Raw genomic sequence first — 23,304 nt, 5'->3', positions numbered from 1 at the left:
TCTTGGTGGGATTTAGTACTTCTGGGAATCTTTGTAAATAATTTTTATGTTTTAAGAAACTGTTTATATTTTAACTGTTTTGCCAGTATGTTTTTCTATCTTTATAACTTTTGGAAGGCTGAAGAAGATGTGTTTTTTCAGTCCTCGCATGTCGAATTTTTATTCCTTATTCTTATTACTTTTCTTAAATTATTTTCTAAAAATCACTATTTTAACCACCTTGCCTTGGATGTGAGCCATGATCTCAAGATATTCAAAGAGCTCCTCAGGTTTATCACAATGAGCTTAAACTCACATATTATTATTATTATTTGCTACGCTTGCGTTTAAAGGATGACGGTATGTGATGTGAATAAAGGTTGTGGTGGCGCAGCCATGGAGACAAGGCTTAGCCTTCGAAGTTCGATTTTGTACGTGGACCGTGCTATCTGCACACAATTATATTAAATTAACTATTAATGACATATTAAAATCTGAAATAGTACATTATTTGCACCTTTACTTATATTTTAATTCAATTCTCGATTTACAAAAAAACAAGCTCAATAGCTTATGTGAACCTATATTTCTTGGATTATTCAAGATTTCAAAAACAGCTTGTATGTTAGTTCGTTCATAATTTATAGTGACGTCGCAAAAAATATTCTTCTGAAATCAAATTGTTAATTCTCATTAACTAGTGATATAAATTAAGTTTTGCGCTTACACAAAAGAAGTTAGTTTTGTGATAATTCACGTGAATTCACTCTTAGCAACGATTTGTATTCGTCCGTTCTTTATGTGAAAGAATAAAAATACTCAGTTTTGTTCAAACCAGTAATTTTTAGACCAGTGTCTGACGAGTTATTTTAGCAGATGTATGGTAAGAGATGAGTCATTCAGACCGTTAATATAACTATGTTAGCATAGTTGCTCAAGTAAATATGTACAAATCATTTTGTAGTACATCTCTGTTTATCTGAATATGCGTGACAGAATGAAAGTGACAAAATTTATTATAACACTAAGATAACACCAGTGTAAGAAAAACGTTCATTTTACTGATATTCTTTTATCATTTTACGGCTCACCACAATTACGACCTTCACTGTAAAGTCTCAAAAAATTTTACGTTTTCAACCGTTTATGAAACTACAGATCTTATCGCGCGGTATTTTTTGTAATTTAATTGTCGTATATTGAAAGAATTCATATAATCAATTTATTCATTGTCTGTTAAGGTCGTGGCTAGCACTTACTCAAAGTGTTTCTTGTAATGCTTAATATTTCATTAAACAGTGTAATTTTAGAGTCAATCTATTGTTTTTTCTCTAACTACAAAAATTTCAATTCTGGCTGGTCTATGATCCTCACGTCCCTATCATTCAATTTTTATTGTTATTGTTATTCTCAAATTCAATTGAAGATTTATGGTCAACGAATTCAAAGTTTTCACTTTTTTTTTTTCATGACTAAAAGTTTATTGCAATTTTCTCAAGGATAAAATTTTGACTCGTATTTTCTCATGTTTTCCAATACTCTCATCGATTTTTCAAGGTCGAGGGCGTGTCTAACTTAATCCGGCGATAGTTCCTTGAACTCGTTCCAGGGTTTTCGACCGTTGAATTTATAGTCGAAGGACTGGTTAAATTTACCTAGCTATTTACGTGAATCATTTTTATTATTCGTCATCGCAAGGGTCTGGCTTCAATAATTGAGTCGCAATATTTTGCATTATGATGATTATAATTCTTCATTCTTTTAAATTCTTGTTTTTCATTAACGTATATAGTGTTTAATAAAGTACTAAACATAATGGTGCTTAGGTGCTCAGATTAGTTCTGGAATTTCGAGGACTTGACTAATTGAATAAAATTATTCTTTTATTATATCTAGAATATAAAACTTACTTTTTGTTTCCAGATACTTTAGTTCGGTCATTTCTATGTATCTTATCGTGTTCAAAGATTGAATTGTTGGAATAACTTATGAACGTTTGTCGTTCATAACCTGCAAACAAAAGATGAAAAAGTATGACAGTATGAAAGTTAAGTGTTGAAACAACCTGTGATGAAACCTTGAGTCTCCAGATTCGGTTATGCTACTCTTCTTTCACTGATAAACCATCTAGTTAGGTCCACCAACATATCAACGATACTATTAAAAAAATTTTGTGAGCCATCTAGACTTGCGGGTTTATTATGTGTAAACATTTTCGGCGTGTTGTTGTAATTAAACAAAATAATAATAAACACACATTCAAACAAATTTTGAAGTGAAACTTCTTTCCGCAGGGTAGTGAAAAAAAAATCAGTGTGTCGGCCATGTAACGCTCGGACCGAGCAAGCATTTGCCCATATAACTAATAAGAGTGAGTGAGTGAGTGGCTACGAGCGAGAAAAGAGATATGCTTTGAATGAATGTGTGTGTGCGTTGCATACAATAGTGTAGCTGATCGGTTCGCAGCGCTTATGAAAATAATGAATTAAAAAATTATAAATAAATACATATACTCAATTGAAAATTATTATTAGTATATTTATGTTATTGATATTATTATTATGGATATAATGAATACCAATGATATTATTACTATTATTAAATTGATATTATTATTCTTCATGATATTATTGAAATTATTATTATTTATAATGATATTATTGATATCTATATAACGATAGTATAAATAAAAATAACAACAATAATTTCAATAATATCATCGATATTAATAATATCAATATAATATTAGTAATAATATCAATGTTATGAATCATATTAATAATAATAATAATATCGATATAATATTGATAATGATAAGATCAATACTGATTACTGACATTAATATTCAAGTATAAATATTAATAATTATTAGTATTCATATTTCGAATATTATTATTATAAATGTTATTATTAATATAATTAATATCATTTATATTATGACTATAGTCATTCCTAATTCCTAAATCCTATTCCTAATTTATAATGTTATTAAAATTATTATTGACATTTTATTCTGTATAATATTATTGAAATAATTGTTATTAATAATATTATTATTATTAATATTATTAATATATATTAATTTATGGTATGCATAATAATAACAATAATAATTTTAATAATATATCATCGATAATAATAAAATCATTGATATTAATATTATTAATATCCATATATATTAATAATAATAATAAAACTAATAATAGTACTGTTAATAATATTCAAATATAAATATTAGTAATTATTAATATTCATATTTCAAATATTATTATTATAGATATTGGTATTAATATCAATAAGATTGTTAATAATTGATAATATTATTGAAATTATTGTTATTATTATCATTTATATATATTCATAGTATAAATCATAATAATAATAACGATAATTATATGAATAATAATAATATTGATAATAATTTTAATAATATCAATGGTATTAATAATAATAATAATATCAATAACGATATAATATTGATAATATTATCAATATTTATAGTTTGGATATTATCGCAATATGATCGATATTATTATTCTAAATATCATATTGATATCATCATTTATACTATAATAGGGTTCTTCGATTCCTAGAAAAGGAATCGATCTTCAAGAATCGATTAAAAAATCGTGTTTTTATAATTATTTTTTTATTAATTTTTTTAATCATACATTATTTTTTATGTATACACAATATTTATAGAAAAAAAAACGAATGAAATTGAATGGAAAATATGATGTTAAAAAAGAGAATATTATAATCATTAATAATAAATAATTAAATATTATTATTATTCATTAAATATTAAATTAATATTCATATTTATATTAATATTTATTATTTATTATTTATATGAGAACTGTCAAAAGCCAATCCCCAATCATCAAGTGTCAACGAACTTTGTTTTTCCTTTCTAATTTTTTTTCTTTTTTTATTTTATATTAAAAAAGAGTTTAAAATAAATACAAATGATGGCCTAGGTTTATAAAACCTAGAACAACGCGCTTTGTAAGGGAGAAAAACAAGACCGATTCTTTTGGCGATATTCGGTGAAAAAGAATCGTGAATCGATTAATCGGCTCTGAAAAGAATCGGATACTTGTACTCGATATGAATCGATCCAGTACTCGAGTACTTAAAAAATCGCCGAGAATCGAAGACCCCTACACTATAAACATTATCAATATTATTAATATCATCAATAATATCATCATTTATTAATTGATTGTCAATATTATTAAAATCGTTACGAATATCTTGACGAACTGCGAAAGAAGTTTCACTTCCCTCGCGCGTACTGCTAACACACACAATTTTTTTTTTTTCATTGAATTAGAAAAATATTGTTTGTTTTTATTTTATTTTTTTCTATTTTTATACAGTTATTGTTTTTCAGTAATTTTTAATAGTAAATGATTTTACAATTTCGATATATCGATTTTTTTTCCTAATTTTATAATGACGATTGATAAAACTCATCAAGTAGAAAAAAAAGGTCAAATAAAATTTTTCAATATATTCCAAATATTTTTCGAGTTATCGATAGTTTTCTATTGGTGGTGATTTGCTTTGTAGTTGTTTATATAATAGAGCTAAGGAAAATATGTAGCTCAGTAAAATATTTTGGGTGGTAAAAATATGTAAGTATTGTTCGTTTAGCTATAATTAAGATTAAGTAAAAAATATAGCTATGGAAAAATTCAGCTAAGGAAAAAATCTAGCTAAGGAAAAAATGTAGCTGAGGGAAAAATTAGGTTGATAAAAATATATTTGGCTATAACTGAAACTAAGTTAAGAGTCTAGCGGCTATGTAAAAAATCTAGTGGCTCAGTTAAAAATCTAGCGGTTTAAAAAAAAAAAAAAAAAAAAATTAATATATCGAAATTTTTACTTTAACTTTCTTTTTTACTGGAAGAGTTTCATCGACTGCCATTATTATATTTGCAAAAAAAATATATAAATTGAAATTTATAAATTATTATCTAAATTTTCATCGAAACATTTTTTTCTCCTTGATGAGCTTTATTGGTTTATATTAATAACTTTTAGAATTAATCGTTATTTTTCTCACTATACGATATATAACCGATAAATAACCGTTTTTTTCATACTTGAACTCCATTTTTAACCACTTTGCTCATGTGTAGGAATTTTTTCCGTATTTTTCCCGTAATCGTGAGAAAATTTTCTATAAAAACTGAATAAAGAAACATGTTGTCTGGGATATGATAATATCCTCCGAAAGTGTCGATATGATAGATTTGTATTTGTTTTATTAATATTTTTTTATTTTTATTCATATTAATACGTCTTCACTTTTATACGCTGTGCAACATACATTACAGCAACTCGATAGTTAAGTTCCCAAACTATATTTTACAAACACTATTTCGCATTTAGTATGTTAAACGAACTTGAATAATTTAAAATCAATAAATATCGACAGATGAAATATAATATATAGTTAAATCCTAAAAATATCGATATTGAAACTTTGAATATCATTGTGTTTTCTCATACGTAATATATTATACTTATTAAAAAAGTACTTTTTAGTTTAAATCAAAAATTATTTTTTTAACTAAAAAGTATCTTTTTTAATACACGCACCTGTATCCATAATTTCTAAAATGTTTATTGTTTATTATTGTTATAAAAAAATGCGTCAGTAAAAATTCACAAAAAAATATATTTTAGTTCTTCAAAGTGTCCTTTATTGAACGGATATTTCAGAAATACTGTGCAAGAAATATTTATTGTAAAAAAAAATATTGAAAATAAAAAGACCAGTGGAACATTATGAAGTTAAAATTTTTTAAAAGTTGGAACAATTTGTTTTTACAATAAATATTCGTTGCACAGTATTTCTGGAAAATCCATTGAACCAAGGACATTTTGAAAAAGTAAAATATATTTGTTCGTGAATTTCTTCTGATGAATTTGTTTATAACAATAATAAACAATAACCATTTTATCATGCGCTCGTATATGTTACCGATTTAATCTTTCGAAGATCTTTTTGTTTATTTGATTTATTTCGTTAGCAACAAAAAACCAACTACGACTCACTTACTCTTTTTTTTTTTTGTTTTTTTGTTTATAACGAATTAAATAAAAAATAATCCAAAAACCCAAACAGAAAGAAATTCATATGAAAGTAAGTGAGAGAAAAACAATGACCAATCAAATGTCCGATGATGTCTGTCCTTTTCATATAAGGACTATAAGAAACTTTATAATTATAAATATATATATTTATCAAGTATACCATTTTTCCTTTACCTTGGTTAAAAAAGTATAAATAAATTATATTGTAAAATTATCGTACAATTACAATATTAATTTTCTTTTTCAAACTAACACATCAATGTCTATTTCTTTTTTTTTAAAACATGAAATTAGTCAATATTATAAATAAATCATTATTGTATAATAATTCAATATTTTGTTTTAAGTTTTGGAAATATTATTTTATATAAACAATAGTAATAGGTATATCAATCTTGTAAATGAAAAATACTTACATATGCATATTTATATATGTACAATATGAACTTTGCTCCACCTAACAAATGCAAGCATAACCAATACATACAAATAAAATACTTGTCTATTAATATATACAACGGCATATATATATATATATATATATATATGGAGCATTCCATGTCAACTCACGGGGTTTTTTCCCTCACCCTCTTAGATTCGAAAACAAATATTTTTTTTAAGTTAGTCATCGACTCAGATGTACCTTTGATTTTTTTTTATTTTTAACATCATTAACCGCCGAGCTAGAATAAAAAAACACCTCCTTCACAAGAGTAAACTACAATTTCGCCATTTTTCTACTGTAAGTAGTTTGTTAATTTCAATTTCATCATGGGATAACGATGGGTTCATTATATGAAAATCAGGCAAGATCATATCCCAAACAACAGGCTTTTTTTTTTTGTTTCTTATAGAAAATTTCCTCAAAATTACGGGAAAAATACGAAAAAATTCCCACGCATGCGCAAGGTGGTTAAAAATCGAGTTGAATTATCGAAAAAACGGCTATTTATCGGTTATATATCGTACAGCTATTAAAATAACGATTGATTCTAAAATTCAATAATAGTGATCGATAAAACTCGTCGAGGAAAAAATAATGTCATAATAAAAATTTGACATCTCGAATAAATATTGATTGTTTAGCTATAATTTAGAAAATCTAACGGCTAAGTAAATCGTATACATGTTTTGAAAAAATATCCTTACTTCGAAAACTATTCAAGATATCGAAATTTTTATTATGACATTTTTTTTTCCTTGACGAGTTTCATCGATCACTATTATTGAATTTCAGAATCAATTGTTCAATCAGCTGTACGATATATAACCGATAAATAGCCGTTTTTTCGATAATTGAACTTGATTTTTACGACTTTGCGCATGCGTGGGAATTTTTTTCGTATTTTTTCCTGTAATCGTGAGGAAATTTCCTATAAGAAACAAAAAAAAAACCTGTTGTTTGGGCATATGTTCTTGTCTGATTTTGTCATGGAAAAAAAAATTTTTTATAATGAACCCATCGTTATCCCATGATGAAATTTGGAAATTAAGCTAATCTTGTGCTCTACTACTTACAGTAAAAAAATCAGATTTTAAAAAAATGGCGAAATCGTAGTTTACTCTTGTGAAGGAGGTGTTTTTTTATTCTGGCTCGGCGGTTAATAATGGTAAAAATAAAAAAAAAAAAACAGAGGTACATCTGAGTCGATGACTAACCCAAAAAAAATATTCGTTATCAAATCCGTGAGGGTGAGGGAAAAAACCCTGTAAGTTGACATGGAATAACCCATATATATATATAAATAAATGAATAAATATATAAATACTCGCATTTGAATCCATCTATACTACAGAATGCCTGATGGTGACGGTTACCGACCGATTACCATGGCACTGCAAGGCGCAATGTAGACTGACAGAAAATGGATTCTTGCCCAGATACGTGACCGGATATGACGTCTGAATTTTATGTTTTTTCTTTTTAGTCTATACTCAACCCACGCCTAAAGATGTTTACACATCAAAAATGACTTGACCACTTGGTTTGATTGTTATTACTTCTATTTCAATGTCAGATTTTTCTCCATAAATTGATATAGTAGAAGATCAAATGAGTTCATTTTTATTATGGACTAGAGATGTGCAATACTTGGCGATTAAAATTTTATGCAATAAAAAAAACATAAATAACTATAAACAAATAAAAATAAAAAACTATAAATGAAAGAATAAATGAACCTTTAGAAATAATAATAACAATAAATAAAATTTAGCCGATATTTCAGTATCGACTACTATTTTGGCCGATATATCGATTCGCCGATATTCAAAACAAGGTAGCCGATATTTTGAATATCGATATTTTTTTGAAATATCGCACACCACTATTATAGACAATGAAATCATCATTGTTGAACACCAATTTATTTTTTTTTAAGTCGTATCAATACTGTGACATTTACTCGCATTCCAGTTGAACCAAAGATTGTCAAGTAGAATCTTTTACATCATATCTATGATTTAGAAAAAAAAAAATCTAAACAAAAAAAGAAACACAGTTTTTTTTACAAAAAGGAGCGTCAAGTATTCGAAATCCCCACTAATTATGTGATTATAGTAATTTTATTTTATATTGATATTTATTAATTTTTTAGATACAAAAAGATATAATACCAAAATAAGTCAAGAAGGAAATATTTAACGCATATAATTAAGTCTTAATCTTTGACAAAATTTTATACTTGACCGCGCCCGGTTCTTCCCAAATAAAATTTAAAGCCTACACACGTCTCGACAACAGAGTTAATGGTATTTTCCAATTATCCTTTATTATATATATATACCCTTCACATTTTATCTAGGCTTAGGACTGGCAGCGTACAATCTTGTTAACTTGCCGGCATAATTAAAAAAAAATATATATACTTTTTTCGTCAATCAACAATTCAATAATGAATACGTATGACACAATATGACACGAGCGCCGAATATATATTTTACAGTGTAAAAGGTGGTGTCCACTATGCAATTTTCCCAAATATCAGCAAAAAATATAGTTGAATTCAGTTACAATGCTAATAAGCTGAGGGTTTAAACTCACGATAAGCCTTGTTTCGGTTGTAAAGCGCACTAGCATGTGTAACAAGTTAGAGCTTTAACTCACGACAAGCTAACGTTTGCTTGTAAAGCGCACTGAGCACGCGCAACAAGTTGGGTTGTGTCGAACTTGTAAACATGGCCGTCCTAATTCCCATAAAACTAGTAATATGTCCCCAGCCATCGTGGTTTTTCTAGTAATTTTACGTGTTGCGCATGCTTAGATCACTCAGAATTACGTCAGCCATGTTTACAAGCAAAAGTTAGCTTGTCGTGCGTTTGAGCTCTAAGACATTAATTTAATATAATTCAAATACTTTTCATAGATTTTCAAAAAAATCACACTTGTCACGCTCTATTCTTGTCTCTTGTATATAAAACTACTATAATAAAGTCGCGAGGTTGTGACTGCGCATACATTTATGTAGAACGACTACTAAATTTCAGTAGATCTCCATTGGTGTGAAAGTCTTTAAATTTTATTTGGGAAGAACCGGGCGCGGTCAAGTATAAAATTTTGTCAAAGATTAAGACTTAATTATATGCGTTAAATATTTCCTTATTGACTTATTTTGGTATTATATCTTTTTATATCTAAAAAATTAATAAATATCAATATAAAAATAACTATAATCATAACTATGGGATTTCGAATACTTGACGCCTTGTAAAAACTGTGATTTTGTTTAGATATCACATCTTTTGTAAAGTCCTTCAATCATTCGATAGAAAAACTATAATATTAAGAAGTATATAAAATTACTTGGTACTATTTAATTTTGTGAAAAAATATAAGCATTTTTGCATTACTTCACCAGTTTTGCTAGCAACGAACAAATTATCAATTTTATCCACCCGTATTTCGGAAATAACTGACAAAATAACTAACTTAATATGTAGAACCCAATCAGCGCCAAATTAAAATTGAGAAGCTTGAGGTACAGGACATATTTTGTCCCATTTCCAATGTACGGAGTTGACTCTTCTTCAGTCTTCTTGGTAGAACCACAAATGTGAATTTTGAAGTGGGTATTCCTTTGATTAAGCAATTATCATTTTACTTGACCATTTAAATTTATTGATGTAGAGGAGACTTAAACAATGATATCATTAATTTTGAGGATTCAATCTTTCTTAGAATTTTCGTTGATCTAAAACAACCGACACATGTACCAATCAACTAACTTTGCATATTTTGTAAGAATGCAAATTGAAATTTTAAGCTGATGAGGAAACAGACATATTTTATATTTATACCATGAGTTAGTATTTTCTATCTATATTATGTATTTGACCAAAATGATATCATATCACGGGTATATTTTTTTGAATAGTTGTTGACATAAATTTTGCAATTAAAATCGTTTTACCATATTAAATGTACATGTGAGACTTAAAATTAATGCAATTTCGTTAAATTTAGGCCTTCAATATTTTCAAATAATTATTCTTAATAAAAACCATGACAGCAGTGAAGTATGTAAGACCTCGTGGAATTATTAATTATTGAGCAGAATAATTAATAAGTTTAGAATGACGTATGCATTTATTTGTAATATTAAATTAGCTATAAATGCATGTTTGAAGAAGAAAAACTTGATTAACATTTGAACACACAATAGCATTTCTAAAATTGAATTTAGCGTTGACAACAATAGAAAATATTAAAAAATAGACAATAATAATGAATAAACAACTAATAAACACAACAATAAGAAAATTACGATAAAAACAATATTCATGAATATAAATGTACAACATGAAAAGAAATATTTCAAAACAACTGTATGTGAATTTTGATATCAAATAATTTGACTATAATATAATAAATTAATAATAGAAATATAACCGAAATTGATATCAACAATATTATATGATAAATAGATAATATTTGCGAATTATCGATAACGATAAGTAAAATATATATAGAACTTTAATATAAATGGTTTAATATATTACTAAATACTTTTGTTCGTAGCTACAATTGTAGATTGCAAATGAAAAATGAATAACACCATAGAGCTGTGAAGTCGTAGAGACCGAAGACTCGATTCGTCAGTGAGCGAGAAAACTTACCGATGAGGGCACTCATTCATGAAGCATAGCATTGCAGCGAAAACTTGCGTGTGAACACACAGCTCTAAAATTGAATACACTTGACAACAATAGAAAAATATATAAAATATCGATAATTGATAAAACAATAATAAAAATATTAAAAGCCAAAAATAACAAAATATAAAATACACTTTATTTAACATGGAAATATTTCAAAACAGTTTTTCGAAAATTAAGGGTTTTCTACAATCAAATAACCAATACTTGACATCATTTAGTGTGAATGAAGTAAAATTTCCGCTGTAATATATTAGTCACCAAAAGTAACTAAATTTACCTTATCGCGACTTATTTAGCAAGCTTTAAGCTTGTTGCAGTCGGAGAGACACCACGGATTTGCAGTTAATTCAGTAAATAGTAGTTAATTCAGTGATAATTTAGTGAATTTAATTACTTTTTGGTTATTTTTATAGCTGCCATGTTTATAAGCGGAAATTTTAGCTTGTCGTGAGTTCGCACCCTTACTTTGATTATTATTGTCAGGATCTTTAACACCTGTAACATCCATCATAGATGGACATACAGTGGTTTTGAATTTTTTAAAGTTGCAGTTGCAGATGTATTGTCTTTTGGTGTTGGAATTACCAAAACTCTGCTCTTTGTATCTTTTATTATAAAGGTGCAGCCTTTTTAGTTTTAACTCTACCCTTCCAATCCATGAAATCTGTATAAATAATATATTTTACAATGAATAAATATAATTCATATTAGAAAATATCACACTAATTATTATTAATTAAATGAATAAATGAACAAATAACATTGTAATCACTATCATCATTAAGAAAAGCGAATTTTTCCATCTTCACTGGATAATGATGCTTGTTTCAAATGTGTTTTCTCAGTTTTAAATAAGTATACTTCTATATTCACAGATTCATCACAACCTACGAATGGACAATTTATAGTTTGATAATCTGAGACTTGATGACAATGTGAATAGTGATAATCCAAGTTTGTTTTATTTGCATATTCTTCATCACAGTATACACAAGTTTCGTTTTCAGTTATTGTCTTAACCAGCTCAATTTTATGAATTCAACTTGTATAAGCTGAAGACTTCTTTTTCCACTAAAAATTTTATTGCACTGGTTACATTTAATTTCATTCTTTTCTTCTATTGTTTTTCATTTGTAAATGTAAATAAATTGTCACCAAAATATCACACAATTGCACACAATACAAATTTATAAAATTTACTTAATTACTATATGCATCAATCTATATTGATATTATTTATTTATTGTATTATTATAATATTAATTACCTTGACAATTAATATCCAAATTCAAATCAAATAAATATATAATTATGAATATTTTTTATATAATAACATAATAATATATATATATTCCCAAAAGCACAATAAATACGAAAAGATATATAAAAAAAAGGTTACGTTCATCAGGAAACATGTGTATGTTGTATATATTAGCATAATTAGCATGCAGGTATGTGAAGTTAGCACAATCAAACCGGACTGTATCAGGAGTTACGTGCGAATTATATGCGTTTTTTGTGCGGAATCCGCAATTTTTGTGCGTTTTTTTTTGTTTTTTATAGTCTGGTTTGATTGTGCTATAAATGTATGTGCTAACTTTACAGACCTGGGATTCGCGCCTATATCCCAACAACATATGGCGCACGCACCATCGATGCGATATTAAATACTATACTGACATATATAAAGGATTTTTTACACCATCTAAATATGTTAGTTTTTTTGCTCTATAGACAGATGCTTTTAGCAGCTGATTTTAATATTGAAAAATAAATCCTTTCGTAAATAATTTCGTAAATAAAAATATTTTATATTTCTATTTACATATCCTGTAAAAAAAAAAACTCATTAAACTTGACGGAAAGAAAAATAAACAATAACAACATGAGACTTGGGAACATAGGTTGAAGTATCATTATTTGATTCGCGCCATCGATGCAATATTGAATACTATACTGACATATATAGTTTTTCACCATCTAAATATGTTAGCTTTTTGCTCTATAGACCGATGTTTGGCAGCTGATTTAGATAATCGAAAATAAATCCTTTCGTAAATAAAATATTTTATATTTTTGTTTACACATGATGTAAAAAAACATTAAACTTAATGGAAAAAAATAAACAATAACATGACTTGGGAACATAGCTTAAAAGTATCATTATTTAATTTGCGCCATCGATGCGATATTGATACTGTGGTAAATATAAAGGTTTCACTCTATCTACTACTACCTTGCACAATTTCATTTTATAATGTTGTCAAATTGCTCTGGACTTGGAAACCATATTGCTTTGATCTTTGGTTTTTATAATAATATTTGTCAGAGTGCAGTAAAGTTTTAAATAATCTTCAAGAAAAACGCAATTTCTAAAAATGATTTTAAAGTTTAAAAAAAAGGTATACATCTCAAAAATCTGTTTTTATTTTTATTAAAAAGATTCAATTAATTTATAAGATGATCAGAAGACAGAATATTTTTCACATCAATCAAATAATATATTCCAAAAGGCACAAGAAACAAGGGCACGATAAAGACAAAAAAGTGTATAAACAAAAGGTTACGTTTATCAGTAAGCATGTGTATGTTGTATATTAGCACACATTAGCACTCCTGATGAGTAGGATTCGCGCCTATATCCCAACGGCATATGGCGCGCGCACCATCGCTGCGATATTAAATACTGTAGCACCAACGATGCGATATTGAATACTGTATATTATATAAATAAAGGTTCTTTTACACCATTCTACTATTATTGCTCAATTTTTATTTTATAAGGTTGTGAATTGCTCTGGATTTGGCAGCAGTGTTGTGTAAATGGTCGATTTTTGGGTTTAATACTTTCATACCGGTATGAAAGAATGAAACTCAGGAACGCCCCCTATGGCATCAAAATTGTCTACCATACCAGCATAAAACTCTCGAATGTCAAATTTTTTGTTGATATATTAATAGATGTATTACAGAATAAACAAATAATATGAACAATATTTGATTATAAAAACAACAACAGTAATGTATTTCAATTTATTTGAACAGATAATAAGCTATTGACAAATGGCTAAGAAACGGATGTAGCTTCCCTGTTAATTTCTAAAGAATTAATTCAGCCAAAGTAATTAACATCCTTTCCTTAGCTACCATTTTTCCCATAGCTTTTTATTAATTTGAATACCCTAGCGAAAATGCCGATAGTCGGATTGTGCACTGATCTCATACAAAAACGACACAAAACCGACACACGACTATAAGAATTTCTAAGTCACAAGAATAAATAGTAAGAAGCATTTAAAAAATAAAATATTATGTCTAAAAATTTCTAAATAATATTTTTATAATTTAAAACACATTAGAATTTTTTTAAAATAATTTTTTTATTGAAAAAACTCCATTCTGTTTATGTATTAATATTAAAAGTGAGGTTAGCTGTCAGAATCATCTGTACACGACTGTGAGATTTTACAATTCTCACACAATTCCGACACAAATCCGACAGACGTACGACAGTATATTTTTATTTTGTATTTAATATAAAAAAAGAGTATTTTATTAATAAAAATTTTTGTTCAATATTAAAGTTATAATATTTTAATAATTTTAGGCATATTAGATTTTTTTTTTTTGAATAAATTTTGATAAAAAGAATAATTGGAATCGTCTGTGAGAATTTGCGATTTGCAAAAATTTTTGTTTAATAATAAAATTATAATCTTTTAATAATTATAGGCATATTAGATTTTTTTAAAATTATTCTATTAGAAAATTATCATTTTTTGGTTTTTTTATGAGGTTAAGAAAGGTTTTTATTTAAATACTTTTTTTTCAAAACTAATACATTTAATCAGTTTCCCACGTATTTGGTATTTTTGTAACTCGAATGTAATTTGTAATAAAACCATGTATTTGGTTTCCCATGTTTCCAATTATTTTTTTTGTCAAAATTTATTCAAAGAAAAAAAAAATAATATGCCTACATGTATTAAAATATTATAACTTTAATATTAAACAAAAATTTTTATTAATAAAATGCTTTTTTTCATATTAAATACAAAATATAAAAATATACTGTCGCGTACGTCTGTTGGGATTGTGTCGGAATTGTGTGAGAATTGCAAATTACCGCGGTATTATACAAACCCAACACTGCTTGGCAGCCATAATGCTTTGATCTGATTTTGGTTTTATAATGTTTGTCAGAGTGCGGTAAGGTTTTATAAGAATTTCAAGAAAAGCGCAATTTCTGAAAATGATTTTGAAGTTTAAAAGAAAAGTATGAAATTCCATCAATTGTAAAGATTTTTTGAAAATATCTCAAACATTTCTTTGATCAAGAGTTAATCAAAACGTAACGCGAAAATTTCCCATGAATGAATTCAAAATTACGTAACCCAAAAATGGATCGAGACTTGATCAAGCTGCCTGTTCAAGAATCGAGGGTCCGGGTGCAATAACACGTCGAGCGCTCGAAGACAAGAAAATTCTATGTTGCTGTGGGTGGAAAATAAGAAAAATTAAAACTGGAAAATAAAAAAAAAAAATATACAGTCATCGATAAAATTGAAAAATACATATTTTTCTCCACATAAATTTTTTTTTATGATAATTAGTTTACAGGATAAAAAATAAAAACGAATTTTTTTTTCTTAAATTACTTCTTTTTAATCATATAACTCGAGACAACTTTTTTAAAAAGTTATAAATCGATCTGAAATTTTGACTATAGGTTCATTATAAGCTACTGATTGCAACAGTATAATCAAAATAGTATATTGTGATACTAGGGGGTAAAGTAGGGTTTTATCACTCGCAGTGTTTGATAAAATTCTGCTTAACCCTCTAATCTCACATATATTCTTCCTCACGTGGGCATTTTTTTTCTACTTTTTTGAACGCGTTTGTTGTGGTAAAGTGAATTATTATCTTACTCTCCGCTCCACACGTTTTTTTCACTTTAACCGAAATTTCCGGTAAAATGATTTTTACGGTAAAATGAAAGTTATGCTTCCGGTAAAATGAAAGTTACGCACGGTAAAGTGAAAAAGACGTGTGGAGCGGAGAGTGAGATAATAGTTCACTTTACCACCGCAAACGCGTGGAAAAGTAGTAAAAAAAATGCCTCCGTGAGGAAAAACTCATTTATTCATATTGTTTAATATTTATCATATGATTATTTAATGTTGAGGAAAAATTCAATTTGTCTAACTTTGAATGAAAAAAGAGTCGGATATATCAAGAAGTTTTATTCAAATTTTCAGGTATTTTTGTTAATGATTTACTAAGTTATTACTCTAACAACAAATTGCAAGCCGCCGTTAAGGCACAACCAGGGAAAATTAAAAATAATGACGATTTCACGAATTTTAAAGAGTAGATAATTGAAATAACGATACACCTTTTTCTTTTATCAGATTTTTTGTTATAAGATGTTTTTTTGATTAATTAACTGTTAAAGATGGTCCTTTTTTTCGAGGTTAAACATAGGCTCTTATGGAAAACGATGTCCGGTTTTACATAATACCCCATCGAAATACTTGAAAAAATAATGTCATATTTACCAAAAACTGAAGGATAAAACTAGAAAAAAAGACGAAAAAACTTCACCTAAATTTAATATCGGCTATAATACTCAATTTTAATTAATAGAGGATAATAAATTTTTGTCTTTGCTAAATACATGAGTGGGAGTGAAAAACAGTATTCCTTTTCTAATCTCTCGTTCTTGTCGCACTCATGAATCTATAGTGTTTTCAGCAAACATCCGCCAGATGTCTCGAATTTTTCCCTGGTTGTAGCTTAAAGCTATATATGCTTGATCGTTACCCACTCTCCCGTAAGCGTGTATGCTCGCGCATTTGTATATTCATAAAAATACAAGTGGTAGACGAGCTATTTGTTGTTTAATTAATAACTCAGTAAATAATTAATGATAATACCTGACAATTTGTAGAAAACTTCCTGATATACTGCTACATAGTATTGTTACTGACAAGTTACTCAATTTTCAAATTTCTCTGACTCTTTTTTTTGTTTAAAGTTAGACAAATTGAATTTTTCCGTCGACATACAACAATAATTGAATAAAATTGAACAATATCAATGAATAATTTTTTCAATATCGCTGTTGGCATCGCTAGATTATTATAAAGCTACAGTCAAATTTTCAAGGTATATTCAAAAAAAAAAATTAACATTTTGCGAGTACGCGCGCGCAAGTGGAAATTAAATCCGGCTTGGCCGGTTCCTGATCCGAATCGGATCCAGTATGGCTAAGGTAATAGGTAAGGCTAACCAGATCCGGCTTTCCTTACTCCTTCCTGATCCGAATCGGATCAAGATTGCTGGACTTTAATCGGACTTTATTTTTTTTTCAAAGTTATCTCCAGGTTAAGTCAGGTTTGGCTAAGGCTAACCGGATCCGATTTTCCTCACTCTATCCTGATCCGAATCGGATCCAGGTTGCCGGACTTTAATCGGACTTTATTTTTTTTTTCAAAGTTATCTCCGGGTTCAGTCAAGTTTGCCTAAGGCTAACCGGATCCGGTTTTCCTTACTATTTCCTGATCCGAATCGGATCCAGGTTGCCGGACTTAAATCGGACTTCTTTTTTTTTTCAAAGTTAACCTCCGGGTTCAGTCAGGTTTGGCTAAGGCTAACCGGATCCGGTTTTCCTTACTCTATGCTGATCCGAATCGGATCCAAATTGCCAGACTTTAATTGAAGTTTGTTTTTTTTTTCAAAGTTAACCTCCGGATTCGGTCAGGCTTGGCTAAGGTGAGCCGGATCCGGTTTACCTGATTTGAAACGGATCCAACTGAGAAGTATTTAAAAAAAAAAAAAAAAAATTAATTTCAGAATGTCATTTTATTTTTTGATAATAATAAATACATTGTTGCATATATATAGTATTAATCATATCAAGTTTTTCTATTATAATTTCGAAATAACTTTCTCCACTTGTAAAGGACTTTTGATTTCATCGATTCCATGTACGCTGTCGTGGTCAATAGGATAGAGTTGCTGACTTCGAACAGAATAGCCCAAAGATCGATCCCCGCAAAAACCGGAATTTTAGTTTAGTTTAGGTTGAATTTTCTAAGATAAAAATATTGTTAATAAATGATTGTTAAAAAAAATAATTGAAAAAAGCAAATATATTTTTGTTTTTTAAATCAAAATTTTTTTAAAACAAAATTCGGATCCGGTTCAAATATAAATTCGGATCCGATTTGGATGTAAAATCGGATCCGATTTAAATGTAATTTCGGATACATAATTTGGTATCCGATTTAGCCACGGTGTCCTTATTGTAACCGGATCTGGTTCACCGGATTCGATCCGGACCCTAGCCGGCGTTACATTTTCAGTCCGAATCGGATCAGGCTGGCCGGATATGTAATCAGGTAAACCGTATCCGACCTGGATCCGAATCGGACTGAAATTTCTACTCGGGCGGGGCAAGGGAAACTGCTTCCGGAGTAGTAACGCAGCATTGTGTGACTGAGTGTATGACCGAAAGTGTGACAGTCAGCGTAACGCTAGCGGGGCTTTAAATGTTATCGCTACCCTCCGTATAGAAGTTTCACTTCAAAAATAATTTCGTTTTTAATTATAAACTTGCTAACTAATGATCATAACAATAAATTTATTTGGAGGAAAATATGTATTTTTTAATTCTACAAATAATGGTGTTTATTTTTTTTAATTTTTCATGTTTGATTTTTTACCCAGAGCAACGTCCTGTTTTCTTGGGCTTCGAGCATGCGGCCGGTTATTGTATCCGGACCCTTATTCAAATCATCTACGTAATCTTTTGAAGATAGATTACTTCCAGAAACATCAGTAAACATACTGATTTGCATCATGGATTCAGTTAAAATTTATGATTGTTAATTTTGTTTTCATCAATGTTACCAAAATCTGTTGTTGATGTATCTAAAAAAAAAATGGTCTCGATGTGTTCATAATTGTTGCATCGTTAGAATTAAGTGTTAAATTGATAAAAGAATTAATACCATATGATTGTGACATATTTAAAAATGCAACAAGGCTTCCTTGACCATTTGATAATGACGATAATATTTATAACGTGCCTGAGACGGATGGTCTCAACATTGCTGACACATGTTCTTTGTCTTTTTGACTTTTATTATCATTTTCATTATTTATTTTTATTGATGATTCTTGTTGATAATTTTATTTCCAAACATTATTACTTGGTGATGTTATTTCCATTATTAATTCCAAACTAATTCTTTCATTTTTTTTCGGTCTCGTAAACGTTCTCATATCAATTGTTTTTGTTGTATCATTCGACAAATTATTAAATGAACTTACTGTTAAATTTTCTTTTAACGAAGCTTGAAGATCTTCGACACTTTATAATGATGTTCTGTCACTCACTGACAGCAACCATCTTTCATTGTCATCATCAAAATTAACATGTGATATATCAATTATACCATCGAGAAATTCGTAGATAATGATGTCTTGGGCATCATTGTTTTAAATGATATTCACTTTATCTGACATTTTATTATTATTAATATTTGTTACTCAAACTTACTAAATAGTTGTTTATCACAAAAAGATGAACAAGTCAAAAATAGTATTCAAAAATATGATAGCTTTTTTGCTTCATAGACAGATGATTTAGATATTCAAAAATCTCATTAAACTTGATGAAAAGAAAAATAGACAATAACAACAACATGTGACTAAGAAACATAGCTTAAAGCGGCTTACAGTATCATTATTGAATTCGCGCCATTGACGCGATATTAAATACTGTAAATATACCTAAAGTTTTTCCACACCATTTACTATTCTTTCTTAATTCTATTTTTATTATAAACCGCTCGGGACCTGGAAGCAATTATGCTTTGTGTTGCTTTGATTTGATTGTATTTTATAATGTTTGTCAGAGTGCCCTAACTTTTGAGAGAAAATTCAGGAGAAACGCAATTTCTAAAACTGCAATAATCCCAACAATATATGGCGCGCGCACCTTCGATGCGATATTGAATACTGTACTGATATAAAGGTTCGTCCACACCATTCTACTATCCTTGCTCAATTTTATTGTATAATGTTGTAGAATTTCTCTGGACTTGAAGGCCATAATGCTTTGATCTGATTTGGTTTTATAATGTTTAACAGAGTGCGGTAAGGTTTCATAAAGAATTTCAAGAAAAACGCAACGCCTGAAAAAGATTTTGAAGTTTAAAAAAAAAGTAAACATCTAAAATATCTGTTTTTCTTTTTATTGAAAAGCTTGTATTGATTTATAGAATGATCAGAAGACAGAATATTTTTATCTGACCTCAATCATATTTACAATAAATTCACAAGGAATTGGAGAGTGGAGGGTTAGCTCTATGCCGTGTATAATAGATGATGACGTTGTTGTTGTTGTTGTTGTTGTTGTTGTTGTTGTTGTTGTTGTTGTTGTTGTTGTTGTTGTTCGAAGGTAAAATTGATATACTTGGAATCAATAAAGAAAGATATATTTCATTTACAAAACATGTCAAGAGTACCAGAATAAGATTGAGATTCATATAGATTTATGGCTAGTTCCATAGATTCGTTATCAAATAATTTAGATAATAATAAAAAATCAATAACAAAAAGTCTATGTAAAAATGATGATGAATTTAGATTAATTACAAAGAAAGGAGTATTTCCATAGGATTATCTTGATAAATGGGAAAAATTTAATGATACAACACTTCCATCGAAAGATCAATTTTATCCCAAATTAAATGAAGAAAATATTTCATATAAAATTTCAATAAAAACACTGGGAGAATATTCTGATTTATATTCACAAACTGATGTTGCCTTTTTAGCTGATGTTTTTGAAAGCTTCAGAGCTGATTGTTTAGAAACATATAAGTTAGATCCAGCACATTATTATACTCTGCCAGGACTTAGTTTTAGTGCAATGTTAAGATATACTAAGATTGAACTGGAATTAATAACTGATCCTGAAATGATGTTGTTTATTGAGCAAGGTATAAGAGGTGGTTTATCAGAAGTGTCAAATTGATATGGAAAAGCAAATAATCGATATATAGGAAACGAATATAATCCTGAGGAAGAAGAGTCATTTTTAATGTCTTTGATTTAAATAATATGTATTGAGCAGCAATGAGAGAATACCTTCGAAGTTGTAAATTTGAATGTATTGATAACTTTGATATTTTAATATTAAATTCAACTGCTAATAACTCGAAATATGGATACATTCTTGAAGTTGATTTAGATTATCCTGCAAATTTGCATCATCGTCATAAAGATTTTCCGTTAGCACCAGTACGCGAACAACCACCTCTAGAAACCAGTAAAACTTCAAAATTACTGGCAACTCTAGATAATAAGAAAAATTATGTTATTCATTATAGGAATTGGAAACAATATTGTTCTTTAGGGATGATTATTACTAAAATGCATCGTGTTCGTGCATGTTTTATTGAAAGTATATAATAAAAAATGATTGTTAGAAAATAAATACACATTGCTTTTTTATTTATTAGTTTATTGATTATCTATCTATTGATTATGACTATTGTCAAATCCAAGATATTTTACATACATCTTATTCCCTCGTCTATTTAGAACTTTTATAATCAAATAAATCTCGGAATATCGACTTTTTTGTAGCTCTTCAGTATAAAAGCTTCCTTGTATTGGATTTCCTTGATAGTATTCAACCTTATACGTTACAGGTGATTTTTTATCAATTTTAGTAATTGTGAATATTTCATTCGTCTAATTTGGTTTATATCCTCTATCAAAGAGATGCTTATATTTACTTATTCTTACATGTTGATTTAATTTAGATTTGATTTTAAGATGACAATGATTTAAATTTTTAAATACAGTTTGTTTTGATATTTTTTTATTTTTACCAACAGCTTCAACTGATTTCATTTTAATTGTGCGATGTTTTGTATTGTTATATTTTTTAATTAATTCTGGCAGCAATTTCAACCATTTATAATTTCCTTGCATGCTAAATTCAAAAAACATTTAGTTTTTTAGTGTTCTATTGAATCGTTCAACTATTGATGCTTTTTCATATTCAAATGTTGAATACAAATGAACATTATATTTCTTTAACATTGTTTTAAATGTTGAATTATAAAATTTTTAGAAAATATCAATGACCGTTGAATTATAATTGTAGCCAGAGTTGACTTTCGAATGTTCAATCATTTCAACAAGATCAGCTTGCCACGTTTCATCCTTATCACGAATATCAATGATCAATGATATCAATATAATATTGATGATGTGCGTTTGTATTATTGATAATTTAACCATAATTTTTTTCATCTATATCAATGATAATTCTTCTGTCTGGTGACTTCATAAATAATAATTCCAGTAATCCTGGTGTAATTTTGTAAGATGTATCAAAAATATTTAATTCATCATCGTTAAAGAATATTTTTGCATTTCCGATTTTGTAGTCAGATTTTACTTTTTTTACACCTCAATCTTTATATGTATCATATTCACCTTCTTGTTCATAAATTGATTCTTCAATATCAAAAGTACTATAATTGTCCTCATGTGTTGAATTATTTTTTTTATCATTCGTATTTTTTTTATCCGGAAATGATTTATCACCAATTAATGATGTTTTATTGATCGTTGTTGTAGTAGGCAGTTGTGCAGCTAATTTGTTGAGCGGTGTGACAACAGGTTTAAGATATTCATTAGCAGCTTTTGATATATTTTCTGTTTCCAATTTCAACAATTGATATTTTTTACGAATAACGTTTTGTACTTTTTCAATTTCACTTAAAAATTTTGTTTCATCAACTAGTTCTTGCTCACAAAGAGGCATGTTGATCCTTTGCGATTTTACGATTAACTAATAAAATTTAACAAATCGTTTTGTTATTTAGAGTAACTCTAAATAACAGAGTGCCTGGGTGCAATAAAGGCACGAGCGCTCGAAGATCCATGAAACGCGACGTTGTTTACGTTAAATTTAGGAAAATTTCAAAATGGTTTTGAAAAAGAAAAAAAAATACCTTCATATAAAGA

At 28.1% G+C, this 23,304-nt stretch overlaps 1 protein-coding gene across 8 annotated transcripts in view; it reads left to right on the top strand.

Annotated features, from left to right (window-relative positions):
* The first annotated feature begins 356 nt into the window (after positions 1–356).
* The window catches only part of LOC122859542 (glutamate receptor ionotropic, NMDA 2B), a 414,324-nt gene continuing 391,376 nt past the window's right edge, over positions 357–23,304 (top strand). For 7 of the 8 annotated variants that reach the window (XR_006374357.1, XM_044163202.1, XM_044163197.1 and 4 more), the window contains exon 1: positions 359–862. The gene's annotated coding sequence lies outside the window, so the exon portion shown is untranslated. Of the gene's footprint in view, positions 863–23,304 lie in introns of all 8 variants that reach the window. The other variant, XM_044163195.1, reaches the window with a different exon arrangement.

The sequence above is a fragment of the Aphidius gifuensis genome, linkage group LG6, assembly GCF_014905175.1.
Source record: "Aphidius gifuensis isolate YNYX2018 linkage group LG6, ASM1490517v1, whole genome shotgun sequence".
Classification (NCBI taxonomy): Eukaryota; Metazoa; Arthropoda; class Insecta; order Hymenoptera; family Braconidae; genus Aphidius; species Aphidius gifuensis.
Note: the sequence above shows the minus strand (reverse complement) of the source record. Positions and strands in the feature narration are given on the sequence as shown.